Source organism: Stylophora pistillata, chromosome 2, assembly GCF_964205215.1.
Source record: "Stylophora pistillata chromosome 2, jaStyPist1.2, whole genome shotgun sequence".
Taxonomy (NCBI): domain Eukaryota; kingdom Metazoa; phylum Cnidaria; class Anthozoa; order Scleractinia; family Pocilloporidae; genus Stylophora; species Stylophora pistillata.
Genome location: NC_142520.1, coordinates 28181269 through 28189177, shown reverse-complemented (window position 1 = coordinate 28189177; position 7909 = coordinate 28181269). Strand labels below are relative to the sequence as shown.

General features: G+C 37.9%; 1 pseudogene across 1 annotated transcript; it reads left to right on the top strand.

The window, feature by feature from the left end:
• Positions 1–3235: 3235 nt before the first annotated feature.
• Positions 3236–7909, top strand: LOC111333708 (uncharacterized; annotated as a pseudogene). The gene is made up of 5 exons (XR_015996993.1): positions 3236–4306; positions 4678–4902; positions 5191–5419; positions 5894–5946; positions 6161–7909. The product of XR_015996993.1 is annotated as an uncharacterized LOC111333708 (transcript).

Below are 7909 nucleotides of genomic sequence, written 5' to 3'. Positions count from 1 at the left end.
TCAACATTTTTGATATTACTTAATTGAGTATTGACTCTGTTGAGCTCTGCTGAAATCTAGTTTCTTTTTAAAAAGTAACATTAACTACAGGAAGCTGTCACATTGAACTGCCAACATGTGTCTTTACCGCAAACAACATCATACATGAAGCCTGTCCTGACCCAGCCATGAACTAGATAAGCTCTACCGAGAGCAAAACCACCTGTAATCAAAATCAAAACAGGTAAGCAAGATTGAAAAAAGGAAAATTTGACAATACAAACGGCCATTGCTAAATGCACCTATTAAGAAATTAAATTCCTGTCCCTGGCATTCCTTTATTATTCATCCCGAAGAGTGTTAGCCTCTTCCAGGCATTCAGTTAGGAAAACGGAGCGTGATAGAGAACGGCGCGGTGACAGCGGCAGACTGAGAAAACGGTGCCGGAAGTTTGGCTGCTTGGCAAAGCCAATAATAAGACGAGATTTAGCTAACAGTGCAATACAGAAACAATGTATACTTGACGAATTCACATTCCAATAAGTTTATTCAAGAGCCATAATGGGACAGAGAGCGAATCTGAGGGCTTGGCCGGGATATGTGAATTTCACAAAAGTTATTTTTAGAGTTACAATTAAACGGAGGTCTAATTCCTGGGACGTCCGCACATCTTAATTGAAGCGCGCCAGCCCTTCTATTTGTAATATGCATTGTAATGGCGATTGTTGAATATTCAACATGACCTTGTATTCGACCGCGATTTACAGGCGTCTGGATTTCGGCATAAATATACCGGATGAGTCTATTGAAGGGCCTGGTGAGTGCGTTCCACAAAAAGAAGTTGCAGAAAGTGGTACTACGCCTAAGCGCAAGATAAGCGAGGTTTTGTCTTCCGAAGAAGACTCCAATTCTGTTTCCTTCGGCGGGAAAGCCGTGAGAAGAAGTCCGCGTCTCGCGGTTAAAGCTTTAAAAGGTCTACTTGAAAAGAAACAGAAGAAAGCAAAGGAATTACCCCAAGAGCAGTGTCTTCGGGAACTCAGGACCTCCAAAGAAGTGCAGATATTAAAAAAGCTGGAGGAAGAAGTCTATCAACTTGACGCTTCGCTGCACTGTGAAATAGAAGCGATCTCCGGCCATCACCAAAGTGCAGCTCTCAGCGTCTATCCTCGTAAGGAGAAAACCTTCAGTGAAGCACTTGGCACGTACCATCCAGTAAAATTACTTTTCTGTCCATCAGGGCATTATAAATTACAGGTATTCATCCATAAAACTGTCGGTGAGGGTCAAGTTGACTTGAACGATCGATTGTCTGTGGAGCGAGTGATTGAGGTTCTTCGACCACATTCAGGTTTTGTTATGTGCCCTGGAATTTCAGACTACGATGCTATCTTCGCGGATATTCGCATTCAACCATCAAACGTGAAAGAAGAGCTTTGGCCTTGGAGACACATAAGTGCTAGAAAGTGCAAGTTGTGGCACAAACCGAAGAAGCTGGATTTGGCAGACGAAATGTGTGACATGCGGCGAGTGTAGACTTGCGAGGAGACAAATGCTTGTTGTTCGTGACAGAAGAACGAGCTTGCTAGAAGAAGAGCGCATTGAAAGACAGCAGGCGTCTTCCAAAGTTAGATTGTCCTTCTCGAGCCTGGAGAGCATGAGAACGTTCGAAAAGAGCGAAAGAATTTTATGAGAATCGCGGAGCGAATGATCAGTAGAACATCTGTGACAGTCAACCAACAACAGAATAGCGAGCTGGTGAAACTAGTTCAGTCAATTGAATCGTGCAATGAAGGGAAAGAAGGTTTAGCGAAAGTAGTGGAAGAGGCTGACAATCACAAGCCCGGTACTGGAGCGGTTATCCGTGAAATGTGGCAGATGGAGAAGGAATCACTTTTCAAGGACCAGGCCAAGAATGGTAAGTTAAGAAGTTGTAAGTTTCCTTTTTTCAAAAACACAAAATAAACATCATTTCATTGCCATGTTTCACCAGAGTTACAGTATGATACTCAAAGAGTCGTATTTCATACTAGTCTTTCATACTATTTTAAAAACAAAGTGTGGTTGTAAAGCAGGTAGTTTGTAAGACAAGTTAACGCAAATGTACAAATGTACAATCAGTGAAAAATACTCTTTGATACCAGTTGATTAACAAGTAAAGTGATACTCATTATGCCACCCTTTTAAATTGTTCGGGCCCGGACCTGCAGTGGGAGGATCTCACACCCCCTGTGAGACTGGACTTATGACGGGACCACCCTACTGAGGACATTTGGTTGTGTTACTATTATGGTATATATAAAAATACATGTGGTTTTCGCTTGAAGTTATTATTTAGTAGTCTGAACAGAACATAAATTGAAAAAACGCTCATCAGAGCTCGCTGCGTTTCCTTTTGCCTTAACTCTATATATATATATATATATATATATAAAGTGTGACTTGATTTTCGTAGAACAGTGCTCAATACATAGAAGTAGAGCGAAGTATATATTGTTGGAGGAAAAAGACAAGTAAACTACAAGTTCATCCCTACAAGCCTGTTTCGTGGTCGCCCACTCATCAGTGGGCGACCATGATGAGTGGGCGACCACGAAACAGGCTTGTAGGGATGAACTTGTAGTTTACTTGTCTTTTTCCTCCCACAATATATATATATATATATATATATATATATATATATATATATATATATATACTATGTACTATGAATGAAGGTTGGCAATAAATAAATGTATCTGTCTAAAGCAGAGTGTTCTTTTTCGATTTTAAAAAAAGAATATTCGTTCGCTATCCGGTTATTTACATGGCGGCCATGCGCATAAATAATTTTTTTTCTGTTTATGTCATTCCCCTGAACTAAGGTAATAACCGTCGAGTCATTTCTTTCTCTTTCTTCTAGAAACTGGAAGACAAAGTAATAAGTGGTCGTCTGCAACTATTTTTTATTTAATTAATTTTCATATGCTTTTTCTGGCAGAGAAATTTTTGCCAGAAACTGCATGAAAGGCATGAATTTAATAGTATAGGGTTGCCCTGTACACAAGAGTCCAAATATCAGAACAAAAACAACCAAAAAAAATTGCTTGACAATGTGTCATAAACACAGAAAAAAACTCTTGGTCTATTTCTTGATTTACACGTAAAAGGGAAAAGGAGACCATATAATTTGTGTTTTATACAATTTAATTTACTGTACATAAATGATTTTGTGTAATTTCACTTCTTTTATTTAATAGCTCTTGCTTTCTATGCCAAGAGTCCAGCAGCATTTCATGCTGTTCGAGACCTAGGCATCCTGCAAGTACCATGCACCAAATATCTTGAACGTATCATTAGCAAAATTGCTGATGGGCCTGGGATCCACGAAGACTACATTGCTCATCAAAGGCAAGAATATGAAAATTTCACCAAAATACAGGTTGATACAGGAAAGAAAAGACCATTGGGCATTGGTGTCCTGGTTTTTGATGAGACAAAGGCTAGTAAAAGCAACCATAATAAAGTCTTAATATAAGTATAAATAAATTAATATAGCTGCTGGTTCATGTATTTCTGGGTCTTTTTCTTTTGTTTTTTTCTTATAATTATATCAGGCTCTATTTAAAGAAAAATTTTATACATTAGAAAATCTTTACACTTGTAAAGTTCAGGTACGTAAGTTCGTAAAATTAAAACTATGATATTCTGGATGTCCAAATTGACAAAAGTTAAACACAGGACAGAACCAAAAATTAAATCATTGCTTTAGTGCAATCATCTTTAGTACAAGCAATTTAACAGTTACTTCAATTAGAAGCAATGTTGCAATAATTAATTTAGTTGATTTTACCTGGAAGCATTTACTTTACTTGAAACACAGGTGCAGTCAAAGATTGTTTGGAATTCAATGAATGGGACCATTAGGGGCTATGGTATGAGTTCAGAGGAATTGCCTTGGCTACATGATGTGTATATGAGCGTTGGAGGGGATTACGATCAACAGAAAACCTCATATATCCTTCAATTTTTGCTGAGAGATTTAACGTCAAAGTTTCATGTTATTGGTCCTTATTTCACTTGTGCGAACTCATGGGACCACAAATTTCTTCTTGAATGTGTTATGAGGACAATCCAGGCCTTCACATTGTATGATTTCCATGTATGCATACTGGTGTGTGATGGAGCATCATCAAATCTTGCCCTGATCAAACTTCTTTGTGGCTACAAACATGAGCAACTCCCCCTTGCAGATGGTGATGACCCATTTTCTGTGTCAGCAGTCTTTGATAATCCATATGAAGACAGCAAAGATAAGAGAGTGTTTGTTGTCATTTGCCCATCACACCAGGTTTATAACATTGAATCTTAATATTGAGATAGTTTTTCAATTTTGTTATATTATTGATTGAATGAATAAGAGACAATCATTAGTTTTGGGAAAGGCCCTATGTTATTGAAATACCAACGGTTGAATTTCATCGCCTCCAGTCCCCTGTGTGAATCTTTCTCAGATTTACTTAAAGAGTGACTACTTGGTAAAAATGTGTCATGCTACAGAGTGATGCAATCTCATTGAAAGAAAATGATCTGTATACAAATGTTTACATATTTGCACCATGACTCCTTTATTACCTAATTTGATTAAAATGATGTAGTTTGATGTATGAAAAATGTTAAAAATAGTTTATTAAAAATCCTTTTTTTAATAAACTATTTCAGCTTAAAAGCAACATTGCTGCATTGCACAGTTCTAGACCAAGTGGTTCAAAATCATTCCGAAAGGATGGTATTGATTTTGGTTGGCTTTCCATCATACATCAATATGAATGTGACCAGGAAAGAGTTCACCAGAACTTAGGAAGACGAGTGCCAGGGCTTAGGTATAGCTTTGTTCACCGAGATAGCTGGACTCGTTTGAATGTACTTCCTGCAAAAATTATGCAAGTATGTATTTAGTCTACCTGTTTTTTTCTCAATTATTGAATTTAAATACAATATAAATACACTCAGTACATGCTAGTTTAGTATGCTTATATTAAGTCAGGACCAAGTGACAAAATTAAGAAATCCTCTCCACCAATGCTTTAAGAAGTGTATTGACAACAGCCTTTTTCTTTTGTTTGTGCATATCAGGTGAAAGGGTTCAAAAAAATAAGTGTATGTATCAATAAGTTAGCATCCACTCTTTTCTGAGCAATGTGTCTAAGTATCTGTCTATTGCCATTCCTGCAGCAACGATACATGATCAGTGCTCTACAAGAACATGCGAAGATAGACCCACCCCCTGCTGATGCATTGGAGATTGAGATGACTGGCAACTACTTGGAGGCTTGCCATCTCATTTTCAAGAAAGGGATACTGAGTCATATGACTGTTACCACGAGATACCAACGTGCTGTGCAGAATATTGAGAAAGGCTTCCAGTTCTTCAAAGAATGGCATACATGTCATCAAAACACTGGTGAGGAAAGTGGCTAATTGGCTAATAAGTTAGTGTTATAGATATTGTTAGTGTTTAAATACTAACAAGTGTTGGGACTGTGTAATTAAAGTGGTTGCAGAATATTTTTCTGTTTTTGGACCATAAAATACTTTTATTTCGTTGCTATGAAGTTAATAATGTCCCTCAATTGCTCACTTTAGTTTGAAGATAAATGCATCTCCCTTGTACCACTCGATCTGTAGGGCAAGCATATTTACTTTACATGTGTTACAGGTTAAATTTGATTTCAGGTTAAATTATTTTAATGTTATGGTTGATTATCCATTTACTTTGTCTCCTACCCCTAATTATTCATGAATTACAGCTGTAGGGCTAGGAAACAAAGGAAATTGAGAGTCAATAGGTTAAATCAAAATTACCTATCCGAAAATCAAATTTTATCTGTAACATATGCACTATAAACATTTATTCAAGCACACTTTTTGCCTGCAGAGTATCCAGACAACAGCAAGAAAGTTAGACAAAGAAAGTTCTTGGCATGGCAGGTACAATGTCTAATTATTGTTATTATCTTTATTTTAATTGACTTAAGTGTTTAAGTGAAAGTGATTATGCATGCACAAATACCAAATCATTTAGTTGACCAGGCAATAGTAAAAAAGTGATAATATTTATGGTTTCTGGTGTGAAAATGATTTCTTTCTGATAGAATTATAATTTACACAGAAGTGACAGATAAAATGTTGTTTTCCTTGTCAGACATGGGACCTGTTAAGGCTGATGGTTTATGGCTTCCTGGAGTTCTGCAGGTGGTTTAATACAGAATATCCAGACTATTTTGTCAGCCCCCTGCGAATAAATGGCAGCTCCATTGAGTCTGTATTTAGTGTGCTCAAATTTGCTGCTGGCGGTAACCTCTCTGCCAGCAATTATGGTTCATTCAGAGGAAGAATCATAGTTGGAAGAGAAGTTATTGCCAACAGCAACTCTGAGCATGGTTACAGGGATGATGTAATCCTTGTATCAGGGTCACTCATAAGTACAAGTGGTAATTCTGGATCAAGATCATCTTACTCAGTTCGTCTGGTGTACGATCCTTTGGGCATCACTGGTTCAAAGCAGTTTTCCCTTTCTGCTAACCTTAGCCAGTCAACCGTTGGTGGCCGTCAAGGAAGTAATGCATGTACCCTTATTGCTTCGCTGTTTGGCTTTCAGTTTGGCAAACATGGTCTGCCAGAGTTAACTGCAAGCACCCTACCAAGTCAGGGGTTTGAAGTACTGGTTCAGGCAATGTTCGAAGGAAATGCCCTGCATGATCTGCTGTTTCATGGAGAGGCTAGAAATCTTGACATAGAAGATGCTGTGGAGAGCTGTGGAGATGATCTTCATATTTCAAGTTATGATCAAGCCATTGGGTTTGATTTGCGATCAGGAGATTTTTCACCTCTGATCACCACTTTGCAAGCAAGGGCAAGCCGGCAACAGAAGCAAGTGGCTGTTATGATCTCTAGCCTCCGCACTGTGGCAGTTATAATTTGGGAGAAGAAGCCATTGCAAGTGTAGATTCCCATTCCCATGGCCAGCGTGGAGCCATGGTAGGCTATGTACCCCATGGACAGGGTAGCTGTCGTGATATTGTAAATTGGTACTCATGGGTGATGCAAAAATTCTTCAATGAAAATCTAGGCTTGTGCACTCTTACATTTGTTTCTTATGATTGCACATAGGCCTTTTCCCATAAAAGTTAATCCAAGTTCTTTGACTTTAGTGAATTGGGATAACAGTACATTAAACTTAACATGTAAGAGTTTTTAAGGGTCATGTATTGCTTGCCCTGCAAGCAATTACATTTTTGCTGTATGACTTGGCTTGCAAAAAGAGAATTTTTTCACAGGTATGCCACAGCTTGTACAGGCAAACTGTAGCCTCTGGTGGCTGGGTAGAATATGACAGGTGTTAAAGGAGGGAATTTTTCAACGTAGATCACACATGCAGATCAGGGGCATCACATAACTGAACTGACTGAAAGAAAATTTAGTTGTACTAGAGATACTTACCTTAAAAACTGAAGTAAAGAGCGTAAATGTTTTTTGGGTTAGAAATTAGAGCCAGGCTTCCCTTATAAGTTTCTTTTCTTTAGCCCTCAAAATTTCTCTAACCTTAAAAATTCTGGTATGTTTTGTCCTGACCTGTGTGATCACTTAACGTCTTAGAGTTCCCTACTTCTTACATGAAAATTGATAGAGTCTACCTTTTTTTTAGTAACACTAAATGTTTTTAGATTGTCTCTCAGTGACTGACCAGCTTCAACAACTTTACCAGATTTGGCCAAGTCCTTCTCAAATTTTCCTCTGAAGAACTCTTTTGTTCTTGTGTTACATAGTTTGTGAAGCATATCGCGGTACATCTTATTAATTACAGAAAAAGGATAAGTTGTAGTTAATGCTCCACATTTTCTTATTGACCATAAGAAAGATTTTAACAATTGCTCATCATTATACACCTTAA